This window comes from Cupressus sempervirens, chromosome 2, assembly GCF_028749045.1.
Source record: "Cupressus sempervirens isolate cs-2001-9-10 chromosome 2, ASM2874904v1, whole genome shotgun sequence".
Taxonomy (NCBI): domain Eukaryota; kingdom Viridiplantae; phylum Streptophyta; class Pinopsida; order Cupressales; family Cupressaceae; genus Cupressus; species Cupressus sempervirens.
The window spans coordinates 180,842,699-180,858,153 of NC_143119.1; the positions used below are offsets into that span (position 1 = coordinate 180,842,699).

The 15,455-nt window shown below is 34.8% G+C and overlaps 1 pseudogene; it reads right to left on the reverse strand.

The window, feature by feature from the left end:
- Positions 1 to 7,670, reverse strand: part of LOC149571672 (callose synthase 12-like) — a 32,646-nt pseudogene extending 24,976 nt beyond the window's left edge.
- Positions 7,671 to 15,455: the final 7,785 nt, after the last annotated feature.

The following is a 15,455-nucleotide window of genomic DNA, read 5'->3' on the forward strand; positions in this document are numbered from 1 at the left end:
CTCCCACCCAGTCACCTTAATGAGTTGACTCTTTCAGTCAGCTCACCAAGTTTACTGTTCAAGTATGCATGCCAAGTCCGATCACCAAGCCAGCCCACCAAGTCATGTCACCTAGTCAATTGTTCGAGTATGCTCAAAAAGTTGACTCTTTAAGTTCACTCATCAAGTCACCCCACCAAAGCACCTCATCAAGGTCAGTCTTTAAGTCCACTCACCAAGTCAGCTCACCAAGTTGCTGCACCAAGTTGACTCACCATCTCACCTCACCAAGTGGACTCGCTAAGTTGGCTTGCCAACTTGCCCCACCAAGTCAACTATTCAAGTATGCTCGCCAAGTTGACTCTTTGATTTCAGTCATCAAGTCACCCCACCAAAGTGCCTCATCAAGGTCAGTCTTTAGGTCCACTCATCAACCTTTCTCACCAAGTCAACTCGCCATGTCGCATCTCTAAGTGGCCTTGCTAAGTCAACTTGCCAACTTGCCCCACCAAGTTGCCACTTTAAGCCCACTCACCATGTTAGATTGTCAGGTTGGCTCTCCTAGTCAGCTCGCCAAACTGACAATTGAAGTACGCTCACCAAGTGACTCTCTAAGTTTTCTCACCAAGTCTGCCCCCTAGGCCAACTCTCCAGGTTAGCTCACCAAGTCACCCCCACTTGCCCCACAAACTCACCACTTTAAGTCGACTCACCATGTCAGCTCACCAGGCTGACTCCCCAGTCAGCTCACTAAGTTGACAATTCAAGTATGCTCACCAAGTTGACTCTTTATGTTTGCTCACCAGTTCGCCCCCTAGGTTAGCTCACCAAGTCACCCCCACCCAGTCACCTCAATGAGTTGACTCTTTAAGTTAGCTCACCAAGTTAGCTCAACCAGTGGTTTTACCACCTTTCCTCGACAAGTTGGCTCATTATGTGTGCTTGCCAAGTTGCCCCACTAAGTTTCTTCTCTAAGCCCGCTCACCATGTTAGCTCACTTGGTCATCTCACCAAGTCGACTGTTCAAGTATGCTTGCTAGGTGGGCTCACCAAGTCACCCCACCAAGTCATGTCACCAAGTCGCATGTGCAAGTATGCTCACCAAGTTTACTTTGAGTTCGCTCATCAAGTCACCCCACCAAAGCGCCTCATCAAGGTCAGTCTTTGAGTCTACTCACCAAGTCAGCTCGCCAAGTTGCCTCTCTAAGTGGCCTCACTAACTTGCCCCAACAAGTTGCCACTTTAAACCCACTCACCATGTCAGATCGCCAGGCCAGCTCCTTCTACCTAAAAAAGTTTAACCAATAACTAGTATCATGTAGATCCACTTACAATTTTACATTAAAAAAGCATCTACATATAGTGGATGCATGCATTTTCATAAGCAAAGGACCTCCCATATACATTGTGGTGTCTATAAATTTGTCCAAAAATAAATATAAATCTATTAAAAGATAATATAAAATTGTCCAAAAGTGCAAATTATTACCCAAAGAAGATTAGAACATGATAAAATTGGAAGTCACAAGATAAAATGTCTAAATTATTTTTAAAGTTTAAACTTCAAAAACATGAGCTTAGTAGTTGAAGACATATTGCATAATCATTGAGTAGAAAATAAACCTTCACAACTAGAACTCCTCATCCAACAAACACCCAAACTGAAATTCTAATATTATGTTCTGCATTACGCTCTCCAAGAACATCAGAGCTAGATCAATTTTGCTCAGCAATATGATTGTCAATCCCACGTGATGGACTCAACTGTCCAAGATGAGTCTCTTGCTTCTTAGCGAATGATGACTGTTTAAATGCACCTTAGGAAACATCCAACTCAAGATGCTCTACATAATTAATGCTTCCATAGGCTCTACAAACACTTAAGAGTTAGAAAATTTTCATTCAGCATCATTGGCATTCTTACATGATGAACTCAACGATACAAAATGAGTCTCTTGAACTTTAGTTAATGACATCACCAAAAGTAAACCCAAATGTAATCTCACCCTATTTTCATTACTTCTAAAGCAATATAGACAAATAATTTCTCCATACCTATTTATAAGTTTACATTAAAAAATTCACTATGCAAAAGAAATTGTAGAGTTGCATTAGAAGATAACCCAAAAAATGGGTCCCCAAAGTAGAAAAAACATTTCATTTGTCATCCTCATTTGGTTCTAGTTTTGTTAAATAAGTTTAGGAAGGTTTATGTCAAATTTTCACACAGTATCCTTCACAGTCTAAGAATTAAGGTTTGTTGGGCTCATGTGGGTATGTTATCTAATATGTATCCATATCATAAAATGGATTCTCTAAACTAAAACCACTAAGTAGAATTGTGCTTTGGAATCATGGATTGAGTTTCTCATAGCTTCACTCACTCTATTAACTACCTACATAAATCTAGTATGGTGTTGCCAGCTAATAAGCATGTAACATATCCAAAATCTGGTTTCTTGCACCAAGCATAAGCTATATAAAAAAAAATCTGATTCTAGAAGTTCTAACAATTCACATAAATCACTAACCATGAGGAAATTATTAGGAAAAAAGGTTATCCAATAACCACCTGGGGGACTCTAGAATAAAGAAGAGACCTTCCTGCAAATATCATTCATGACACATATAAGTGGACCAATGTTGAGTTTCCTCAAATGTAAAATAACAATCTCAATGCTGTGATTTTTACCAAACGTTAACCTAGATGGAGACCATTTACTATTTATTGTGATATTTTATTTGATGAAAAAATGTAAAGCACATTACCTATAGTAGCAAGTTGGCATCATGATACCAACATTCCAAGAAGATATGCTCTTAGCATCCCAACAATTATTGAAAATTGTAGAGGAGTCAAGTAACAATGAATCTCATATTTAATTTGCATAAAATAGGAAGGACAGGAAAAATTTCAATAGTTTTCTTCAAATATTAAATTACACCAAACAAATTTGCATAAAATGCCAAGCAGACCCACTACTTTAATATCAACATTTTCTTAGCAAAAATCTAGAAAAGCTTACCTCTGCATTCCTTATTCATGATTCTAATGAAGCGAAGTAGTCTTGTTGTTGGCAGGTATAAACTAAGGTCTAAAACTCAAAGCACACATTACAACATCAAACACTTGAAGAAACTAGTAGAATAAAGTAATATTAATTACCTCACGACCAACTAGAGTCAACAATATTATTCGAAAACCTCTAGCAAAGATCCCCTTCTGAATAGAAGAGCCCAGAAGCTGAACAAACAAGCCCAATATGGCCACCCCCACTGCAGTATTAAGAGCATTAGTGGTGAATTCAAGTCCAAACTGCAAAAGCAAAGACATTTACATAAAAACTAAGCAACCCTATCTGGAAAGAAAAGATATATAGAGATTTCTGACTAAAATTAAAAATTGATAAAAACTAAGCAACCCTATATGGCAAGAAAACTTAAACCATAAGAATTGTTTGGTAGAATAAAAAAGAAGAAAGATGAAGAATCAAACACTTCAAGGATACAATGTTGATGCAGCTTTAGAAAGATCATCCGAAGGACATGATATGCTTGGGCTAAAGGAGCTTTGAGATTTATTACTACACTCGAGAATGGGCTCATCTTCAATCTGAAGATTGAAGATGAGCCCATTCCCGAGTGTAGTAATGAATCTCATATAATGCAATCTCATCTATGAAGCCTATTAAAAGCTAACAAAGCATCTTTGCTAGTTGATCTCCCTTGCAAGCCATAGGAGAATGCTAAAGATAGTCATGATGCTAATAGGCACATCATGACTATCTTTGACATTCTCCTATGGCGCTTGTGGTTCTAATCTTATGACATGAGGCTTCCTCTTCTTTTTTCGAGCATAAGGCTGATGCGGCCCTGTAATAAGAAATAAATGGGTTTAATTTGGATTATGTACAACACAAAGATAACCAAAATGTAATAGCAATTTTTAACAGAGAAATGAACTATATAAACTTATAAAGCTCATAATAATAATAGGCCATAAACAAGAGCTAAATTCTGAGTAGACAAAGTCTGGACACATGAAGCGTACCTGATTGATCAAAACCAAATCACTGCCAAGCCTTTTAACCACTCCTTAATAGCACTTTCTCTATCACCAAGTTTGTAGCAGCATTTCTATTTATTTTTGGATCTAACTTTAATATGGCATCTCCATCAAAAAATTTCTTCAGAGCCTGAAAGATTTATAAATGAAGTGATCAAAAACTCAAAATCTATCATGAGAAATAGAGCTCCAACACTGATAGTTTATACATCTATGTTTAGAGGCAAGATAAATTCAACTGAATATTCAAGATCAAACAAGTTCATCAAGATAAAAATTAGATATTGATGTTTTGGATCAACTGTCCCCAATAGATGACTATCACTAGTTTTTGGCCTATTTGACCCCACTTTTATAGAACAAGTGTGTGACATATGTGGCTTTCGGCCCTCAAGCTTTCAATAGTGTTGTTGTTTAACCCCAATCAAAAGAAATTACAATCAATTTGGTCTCATATACCCTATAACTATGAAAGCCCCAAATTGCTCTTACAAACCCTCATCTAACTAGGGCTTGCTTATTATATGACTCTCCAATGAAGTTTCAACTAAATGAAAGATGTTTCAGCATTAGATTAACATAATAAACTCATCCCAATCATAAAAACATAATGTTGTTCAGGCAGATTGGTCACTGTTGTAACCAAACCTCATAATTAGTTTTCCTTTAATCATAATAAGTTCTAAAAAACACATTTCAACTTAAATCCCATGAGAGAACCACACAATATAGATCCAAATATTGAACATTTCCAAGTGATGTCCTCCTAACAAAGAACCCAGTGAACATAAGCTATATCAATTATTTGCAAGCGAGGCCAACAAATCCAGCTTTCAGGCATCAATGTACATTTATATTCACATTAAATATGGATAATCAAGCTTTACAATGCTTGCAAACTCAAGAACAACTACATGCTCCCCATATTAAATGGTCTAGTTATTTGTGGACTTTCACATTTATAATCAAGTACAAGGTAGGGAAGATAAATGTGGTTACCAGTGCTCTGGTTCTCAAAGGATTTCATGTACAACTATGACTAATGAGGTGGCAAGTTTGAAGCATCTCAAGGATGTATTACACTAAAATCTAGCCCTTCGAGCCACTAATAATCCTTGTAAAGAATAAAATATAGGCATTATGAGTTCCCATTTGGACTTCATGATGCATGATCAATTTTATTCCAAAGAAAATAATTTGTGTTGTCCTCAAGCTACCATGAGGAAGACCATATTATGTGAAGCACATGCTAGTTAGCTATCAAAATAATATGGGAGAAATAAAATCCTACAACAACTAGAAGATTGTAAATATTTGTCTTCTAAGACTTGAGATATTGCGATCTAAGTGAACATATGTTACATTTGAAAACTTGCCAAGCTTAGGCAACTAAAACTAGGCAAAATATTGATACTTAGTATCTTGGAAAATTTATAAACATAAGCAATGTATTAGCATGCATTTTATAATGAGTCATACACAAAGGTTTTGATGGTATATTTTGGTCATTGTTGTGGATCAATTTTCCAAGATTGGTCACACTGTAGCTTGTGAATACCACAAAGATGCATCTTATAAGGAGAAATGAAATTTTGAGTCATGCTTGGCATAATTTATGGAAGAAGTCATGAGCATGACCACAGTGCAATTGTGGATGTTATTCACAAGCTTAAGAGCAATGAAAACTGATTCATTGAATGCTAGGAAAGTTGTTGCACTATTTCCTCAAATACAAATGAAGACTGTGGCAATGGTTGTATGCATAATTTGCTTTAACAATTCAATTAATTGCTTCACTAAGTATGTCCCTTTGAAAATGGTGTATACCCACCCTTTTAAAGAGTTCACACATCAGAACTATTTTTTAAGGGATGAAGAATTTATTTGAAACCATGAAAAAGGATATTTAGATGTGACCAAATACTAAAACCTGTGAAGAGAAGGCTCATAGGAGGATGCTAAAAAAGGCATAACATAGTTGGTGATCTACTATAGTATATGTGCAAAAGGATTGATTTGAAAAATGCCAATGTAACAAATTAAAATGAAGAATGCTTGTCAATACAAGATTCCATAGAAATCGATCAGTGATACTTATTTTCTCTGGATTTGCCAAAAGATCTTCTACATCTTAAAACTGTTGATATGTATGAATAGAAAGAGGATGAAAGCATGATATAATCATGTAGCAAGGTAGCTAATCCACCTTCGAGTTGGACCACCCAAATGTCCAAAAAAATTCAAAATAAAGAAAGTGAAAAAATACTAGAATATAAAAGAGTCTAAGTTTGGCTATCTTGGCATGGATTCAAGAAATAGTAAGTAGTCAAGTTGGCACATCTTAAACAAAAAATAATTTTATCTTAAACCAAGCAGTTCAATACTTCAAGATTTTGAGGATTCGATATAGAAGCATTGATCTCCTTTCAGTCACAATTAAGTTTGGCAGCAGTTATCCAATGCAAAGTTTTGAAGATCATAATATGGTGTTTCTAAAGATGGATTTAGTTAGAAATTGGGTTCAAGTTGTAAAAATTGCTTCTAGATAATTGAGATTGGAATAACATTTTTATTTTGATAAGACTGCAATACAGTTTTTATTTCATGGAGATTGTATAGCTGCTATCATAAAGCAGGTTCCACTTGTCTTGCATGCAAAAAATCTGCAACCACATAAAGGATGCCTTTTTGGATCTTATAATAAGGGAAGAAAGTGGCGAATGTTAAGGCAGAATATTGAATTTAACTATATCAGAGTTTGATCCAGATCTACTCAAATTCTTGGGTGTTTTTGCAACTATTTTTTATTGTTTGTGAGGAATTGCGTACATCAGTTCAATTTGATGAAAGTTTAGATAGGATTTCCTTGATAATTGGGATTTACATTTTATAAATTCATCTAAATATGAAGGATGATCCTAATTATCTTCTACCCATGATGATGGGTTGGAAAGTTACAACTCCAAATTGTCAGAAATAATGACCACAAAAGAGGCTTGTGAAATTGAAACCAAATTGACTCTTAATTTTCTTTACCTACAAACTTCAGTAGATCATATCACCCACCAAAAAAAAGCACTCATAGAAAGTAAGAAATAATTGAATCTTGAATTTTCTTACCTATAGACTTTAGCACATCATAAGCCTCTGCAATAAGCTACATGTCACCATACTCAATCCCATTGTGCACCATCTTGATGAAATTGCCAGATCCACCCTTTCCAATATAGGTAACAAAAGGGCCACTATTCACCTGCACAGCGATCTTAACAATTTTATCCTCAATATACTTGTAAGCCTCATATGACCCTCCATGCATAAGAGAAGGGCCATTCTTGGCACCCTCTTCACCCCCTGAAACCCCCATGCCCACATACAGAAGCCCCCTCTTCCTTGCCTCCTCCTGCCTTCTCTCTGTGTTTTCATACCGTTCATTCCCACTGTCCACAATATAGTCCCCTTCTTCCATGTGGGCAGCTAGAGTCTCAATTGATTTGTCCATGGGGGGCTCTTCTTTGATTAGAAAGACTATGACTCTGGGCTTTTCGATTGAGAGCACAAATTCCTTGGCATCATAGAAGCCTTTTAATGGCAAATTGCCTTCTAGCTTGGCTCTATCTACCATCTCATCTACCTTTTTTGGGCTCCGATTGTAGACTAAGATGGGGAAGCCTTTTTCTACAATGTTGAGAGCTAGATTCTACCCCATCATAGCCAATCCATCCAATCCTATTCTTGACAATTCAACCATCTCTTTTTCTTGTATTCACATTATCAAAATCAAGAGTAAGGTTAACATCCAAGGGAGGCTTAGAACTTTTAGCTTACAAAGGACATTTGAAAAAAACTTCCCTGGATTTTTGCGGCAATGCCATTATATAGAGCTCTAAGTTTAATTATTTCGGCATCAACTATTGAACCAGACTATTTTGGTGTCATCTTCAAAAAGGCTAAACTATCCAAGAGCAGGGTTTTCACAATAAAGGCAATATATGAAAATCTCATAGTAATCCAAATTGCAATTTAAACTAGGAAACTAGGAAAGGGATACAAACACTGTAGTCAGATCAACTCTCTCAAGATCTCAGAACATAATGTAGCTTTTTTATAAGAGCTAGTGTTTTGTTTAGTTAACCCCCAAGTTTTTGCCTTGTGTTTTAATTGGATGTGAATATTTGATTTCCACTTACACTTTTCCTACACCATTTTACTACCATGCAAGTGGAATGTTACTATAGTTACAATAAAATATTATTATGTTTAACTATAGCTCATCCTTCAACCATGTAGAAATATAAGCTTGTGCTTCCAATCATCAATAAAAGAAACACTCAAGTACCAATTCTTAACTAAGAAACAAATTCTTTCACATAAAACAATGTAGCTAAGTTGATTTTACATCCTTATTTATTAATTATTATATGAGAAATGCATTGCATGTCTATCCACATTGGAATAACATCAGATATATAAAAATAACTTCATAAAATTTTAGGTATAATATATGAACCAAGTTACCTCAAATTCATATTCATCATCAATTGATTTTCCACTATTGTCAGATTCTACCTCGTCTTCATGTATTCTCTTGCTTGGCAATGCATCCAAAAGTTTTGTCCATACACACCCAATACACTTAGTTGCCTATAACAATCATAACAACCAGAATTTAGACCAGGCTTTTGTTCCAATTTTCCATACTAAATCAATGTGAACCTAAGAAATAGTTAAAGATGGTGTGAAAATAAATTCAACCATGTAAAGAATAGAAAAATGATTATGCAGTTGGTCTGTCAAACCAATTTAAGACATAAGAGTACAATGCACTTTGAAATCTTCAACAATAAGGATCTGAGATATGCCAACCCATATGAATTTTATATAGGAGAAATTTGTAAAGGCCACAATCACTACAATGTAAAAAAACCCGAAATAATCTTTCACAATTTTCAGCACCAAGCAAGCACAAAAATATAAGAATGTATCTATTAAGTAACAAGAATGAACCTAGTCTAAACTTGACCATAATTAATGAAACGAACTTGCCATATAAAAAATATGCAAAGGTTAAAAAACCAATATCATCACATTAAAAAAATAGTCTCTAAAGAAAACACACCTCTATTGTTTTTCATAGATTTTGGATCCTTCTTTTCTTTGGCAATTCCCACAACATCAAAACAGAGATCATTCATAGATGTTGCAACCTAGCCCAAAAAATTAGAAAAAAAAAGTGTGTGTGTGTGTGTGTGTGTGTGTGTGTGTGTGTGTGTGTGTGTGTGTGTGTGTGTGTGTGTGTGTGTGTGTAGTTAAGAACAAACATAAATCATCAAGAGGGTTTCCTTGTTTGATTTAATTAGCATCTACAAATTGATAATGTGAATAATATTACAAAACCTTCAAGATTTCTATGCACCCAAAAAGAACACTCACATTTGAAAACTCAAAGTCTGATGTACCACATATCTCGATCAGTTTCATCCTATGAACTTTTAACTGCATCCAGATAAATAAGTTAGGTTTTTGCACAGCAAGTTCCAGAACTTAGGGTGGGTATATGGATAAACAAGAAACCAAAGTTTAGAGAAGACTAACTTGAGGCCATTATTGTAGCATTGTCATATGTGTGATGATAAAAAGTAACACAAGAGTAATGGTTTGAATTTTGTTTAAGTTGTTCACCCAAAAGAAAAAGAAAAAAGAGAAAAAAATTGTTCCTAGGTTATATCCTTCATTCATATTGACTATAGAATCAAAAGATTATTATTGGCCTAATAACAAGCTTGAAATATGCAAGTACAAACAAACCTTATTTCTTCCTGCACATAGGTAAAAAGCTACTACAGTGAACACTAGATGACCAAAATCAGCACTTGATCTCCAGGACTTTGGTAGAGTAGCTATAAGTCTTGCTTTGTATCTGTATAAGGTTAATATTAGAATTGCATATTCGATCATGATTTTGGGTTGACAAGACTTGGGGATCATATGCTAACCCCACACTTATCAAAGAGCTCAAGGTAAAAGTATAAGAGCATAGGATTTCATTTAGGATATCAATGTGTTATTTAATAATATGCCTGCAATATCTATGGTGGTGACTTCAACAATTAAGAATGTTGAATATCATTAGCATCTTTTCTTCCATACACACCAACACGGGCATTTAAAATCCACTTCATCTCCACATAAAGTTTTTAAACTATGCTTAGAACCATTTATTGAGTAACTTACAACTGCATATTTTTTGATGATGTTTAGTTTCTTATGAACTTCCACAGTAAATTTAAAAACCTACTATTTTGGTTTACTGACTTCAGATATCTTACACAAGCTGACTTGTGTTCTAAATAGTATTAAACATTAAAAAAAGTACAAAGTGTGCAAACATTCAGGGTCTGAAAAATCGTTAGCTGAACATTATGCATAGTTGGTTGTTCCCTCCGTGTTAGAGCATATTTCCCATTTGGAAAATAATTGATGCAATTTATGTTATATGTGACAAAGCTAACAACCATTGAATACTTCAATTACATCACTCTGAATTTCTATTCTAATAAAAATTAGCTCATTTTAAAATTTAAATAAAATAATGCCTACCTTGCTTGAAGAGAAACTAGACAAAGAAAGCATGGCAAAGGGTATACTTACATAGCTCCTATGTACCTCATAGTCAATACCCTGATGAGGAAGGCTTGCCTATCTTCTAACATAGACTAAATTATAAGCTTCTAGTGACTTTTGAGTTCTGACTCTCACTTTAACTTGGAAAAGTAAGTTCTTGATCTTTTTATGCGATTGGAGTTGGGGGCATTGGAGATGGCATTTTCATAAATTTTCATCAGTGTTTCAAATTTAGGATACTCTTTTATAATCCTTCTAATAAACCATACCTCTGGCATCAACAATGGCGTCAAAAGAAGAAGGTCAAGGCAACCCATGGTTCTATTTTTTTGCAAAACCAGACACCTAGGCCTCATAGTCTTTTCTAAATTGATTTTCAACAAGCTAGCGTGCTGCACTACATAATCTATAGGGAGCTCCATCTTATTAACTAGTAAGTTCATCTTTTCACTAACATGTTCCTTTGAAAATGAAATGACCTGAGGGGCAGCTCTGAGTAGTTAGCATATTTCTTGAGTCAATAGCCGGTAGAGTTTGAAATTCTCTATCTTTGCCTCTAACATTTCCATGCTACTAATAGTCACTAAATTTACTATATATTTGAACATTTTCCCTCTCTAGTAAGAAAAAATCTTGTGAATAAGATCGATGCATGCAAGCCTCAGAGAAGTCTTTTTGAGAACACACAGATTTATTTTTAAGAAGCTTATGAGCTTCGGCCCACAAAATATGCATCCTTCCCAAAAAGCGAGGGAGGACCTCAGGGTCTTCTGCAAGTTCTAACCAAGAAGTCATGGATCTCTTAATAGGGCTTTGATGAGCACATCCTCAGACTAAAATACATTCTTAAAAAATTTCATGTTGGGAAGTTAGATCTTGAGGCTATGTGTTAATATGCTTGGGTATAAGCTCGAAAGTTTGGCCAGATTTCGATCCATGAAACCAAAATCCTCCAACAGTTTGATCTTAGGTTCCAATACTTTATCTACAAATACCATAAGTTGGGGTTGATACCTCATTATACGGGCAATTTTGACTTTAGTGCAGCCATGCTATTTCAATAGATGAAGAAACCTATCGACATTATTAAGGGTCTGAAGCTTCCTCAAATGAGGTGCCGACCTAAATTAGCAGATGAAGTGGATTTTAATCATTTCAATGAATTAGAGTGCATGCAAAATAGAACCTTTTTTTAATTTTAACATAACAAGCCCGTGTTGGTCAAAATTTTGACCAACACGAGCATGGATTTTAAAAAGAGGACATTTTTTCTTGCCCATTCTGACGAATTTGACCCCATTTTAATAGATGGTCAAAATTTTTGGTCTAAAAATGGGGTCAAATGTACTAGTGATGGCAGTCCACAATACCAAGAAAATATATGCCAATAAATTAACACCATCACCCACAAAGAAAGCATAGAGCAACCAGAAACTACCATCATCGTCCATGTACAACTTCCCCAAGAAGAAGGTAGTCCACTTTGCTCACTACCACTTGAACAACTCAAGCCATACAAGCAATAACATTTAACCTAGTCATTTAATCAACGTGAATAATCCTATAATTTTCCTAGGTTGATCTAGAAAGGACCTACTTGATAAGGCTGGAGTAACATTGCATACAACCTCTTACAACATTTCTCAAAACATTTAATGGCATGCACAACTATAGGGAGATAGTTGTATTTGCACAGCATGACTATTGTATTGCACAACATAGTTTCTACTTGCACAATGCCATTACCTTACATAGCATACTTGTAAGCTTGGGTTGCATCAATACCTTCAAAAAAAAATCTACTTTATGTATACCATGACGTTAGCATATTACACATTGAATGAATAATAAACACACATAATTAACCCTTGTTACTCACACATGGTCAAAAGTTGTTCACCAAACAAATTTACCTGAACCATATACATGTCTTCCTACACTACAACCAAATACCATCCATGGTCTGTGGTAGTGGATACAAATATGTAATTGCTTCTAACTACTTGTGATACATGTTGAGTATATCTATAACTTCACCATACTCTAAGATGGCATAGCATGTATCTCAACAACACCACAAATACACCTACACTATCATACACACTTGAGTAACTTAGACAAATAGGAGGTTGTGAGTTGTCCAAATGGTTTGTAGTTCCATTAGTGATATTGGTTTCATGTCTCTGTGCCCAGCAAAACCTGTTTTTGTTATTCAAATTTGTAGTTAAGGATGGTACAAATCCATTCTTTTGTGGTAATGTAAAAAGAGGTAACTCTAAATCATCAGCCTTTCCACAACCCTTCCCTTTGGTTTTGGTGGGAGTTTCCTCAAATCTTTGAGAACCATAGAAATTCTTTGTACAAAGACCTGCAAGTTTCTATTGTTGTCTAGAAATTGGGCAAAGGGGTGCCCTCATAGAACTAGCCATTGTTGTTGAAGGAAAATTAGAATTAGATGGCTTTTCTGAGCCATTCTCAATTTCTTCCTATGGAGTATGTTTTTGAGAAGTTTTATAGAAAATCCTTAGAGAAGACATTTTGTGTAGCATGTTTTTTTCCACCCACAAAATCATCCATTTTAGCTAGTAATATAAAGCATTCTTTCAAGATTGGATAATGAGATCTAAATCGTTCTATAGTTCTTGAGCAAAGAAAACACCAAGGAAACAAGATAGATAATACTTCTAAAAGGGTACAAAAACCTCTATAATTTTTCAAAACCTAGAATAATGAACTTAAAGGAACCTTTAAAAATTGGAACATCATGCAATATCGCACTCATATGTTGTTTTTCAAACCAAAGGTTCCAGAAAAGAAAATGAAAAGCATTTTACATCTTGCACAATTTTTTTATGGGAAATAAATTAATCTAATACTCAAGCCAAAGTAAGAAGGCACATTTAGGACCCTATTATGATTCAAACCCAAGATACTCTTTGACTTAATGCTATTTGTGCTTGCTCCCCATGGCTTATTCTATCTTTTCTCTATCCCTTCTCTTACTCTCTTCTCTTACACCAGCTTTCTGAAATATGTATAATTGTTACCATTGTCCTCTTTTACTGATGTTTTAGTTTCAGCTATAGCACAGAAATAATAGTTCAAGCTTTTAAAAGAAACTTAAATAATAATAATGGTTGAATATGACTTGTGGAGAATAAATTATATAATCTAGTTACATGTAATTCATAATTTGGATTGACAGTCTTTTGGTAAGTAGAGTAATCAATGAGTTGAATAGTAATCAACCAACACATTTAAATGTTTTTGGTCTAAAACCTTTTTACTGCAGAGGCATCCTGCACTAGTGAATAAATAAATGACTAATTATAATTTAAAAAGCCCATAACTTGGAGGCCACCCTATGTGAGGTTGTGAAACACTGAAATATAGGTCTGTGAGTTAATGCATTATTATAGCAACAAAATTTCAATCAATATTACCTCCCAAACCATCAGTGCCAAACCTTCTAACTATAATATTAATTTATTAAACAACTTAAGTCTCACATAGCTATAGAAACAAGAAAAGAATAATAAACAAAAATAATATGCATGATTTATTACTTAGGATTTCATGCCATCCAAAATGGCTTAACAACACCTAAAGATTTCATGACACAAAATAATAACAATAGTTGAACGGAATGCATTTGAGTGATAAATGCACGTGCCCATTTGAGAGACAAGAAAAAATATTAAAACTAAATAAAAGACCTACTCCAACATGCTGGGCAATGCTAGGTGGATGTGTTTCACCACATAGACAAGAGAGATTCCCCTTCATCAGCCTTGGGCAAGCCTACAAAACAGATTCCATGCAACCGTAGAAATCATTCGCATGCCAAATGAGACTATTAATCTCTCTGAGAAATTAATGAATGAAAAAGATTCATCTCAATATTGTTAACATATTCACAGGGATATCACAAAATTTTTGTGTTCAATAATTGAAGCAAAGAAAAATTTGGTGTATTGTAAAAGTCTAAATAATGCTATCATTTTATATTTATAAAAACACTTACTGGGAAAAATAACAAAGTGTTCTCCCCTTAGATTACTTCCCATTTAAAAAACCAAGGAAAATGCAATAGATATATTTATCAAAAAAGAAATAATATCAATGGGAGTAACCATGCCATGTCTTAGCGTTCTCAGTATTTCCATTGGCACATAAACAACTGGGCTACACTTCACAATGCCAAAACCTTGAGCAGAATTCACTGTAGATTCAACTTTGTAGATTTAAAGTCAAACTCATTGACCCATATTTCATGAGTAATAGTTCACAAGGAATCATTTCTCATGAGAATGAATGGAACACTTAGCTCTCATTACAATTAGATGATGCTCACAGGTGGTGGATAAACTAATATTATAATTTATTAACTATAAACTAACACTATGGATCATAAAAAAACAAAAGACTAGTAGACTAAAAATGTGTTCTTAGCAACAATAGTTGCCTATTCATTTAATGTGACAAGAATGTATTCAGAGCCATGCATGAGAATCTCAAAAGAAGTTCAACCTTCACTGTTTGACTATCATGGCTATACTAAGATAACTGTGGTACAAGGGGTGAATTGATAAATCTATCCCTAGAATTGGGACTGACAATAGCAACAAATAAATAAGCAATATTTGAGAGAGATTTAAACAACATAGATCACCTGGAAGGCTCTTAAGGTTGGTGCTGGATGACAAAATCAGAGGTTTGAAAAGCATAGTTGAATTACTAGTCACAATGGGAAGTAGAGGCTTGTTGCCTACCACTTGGAGAGCTA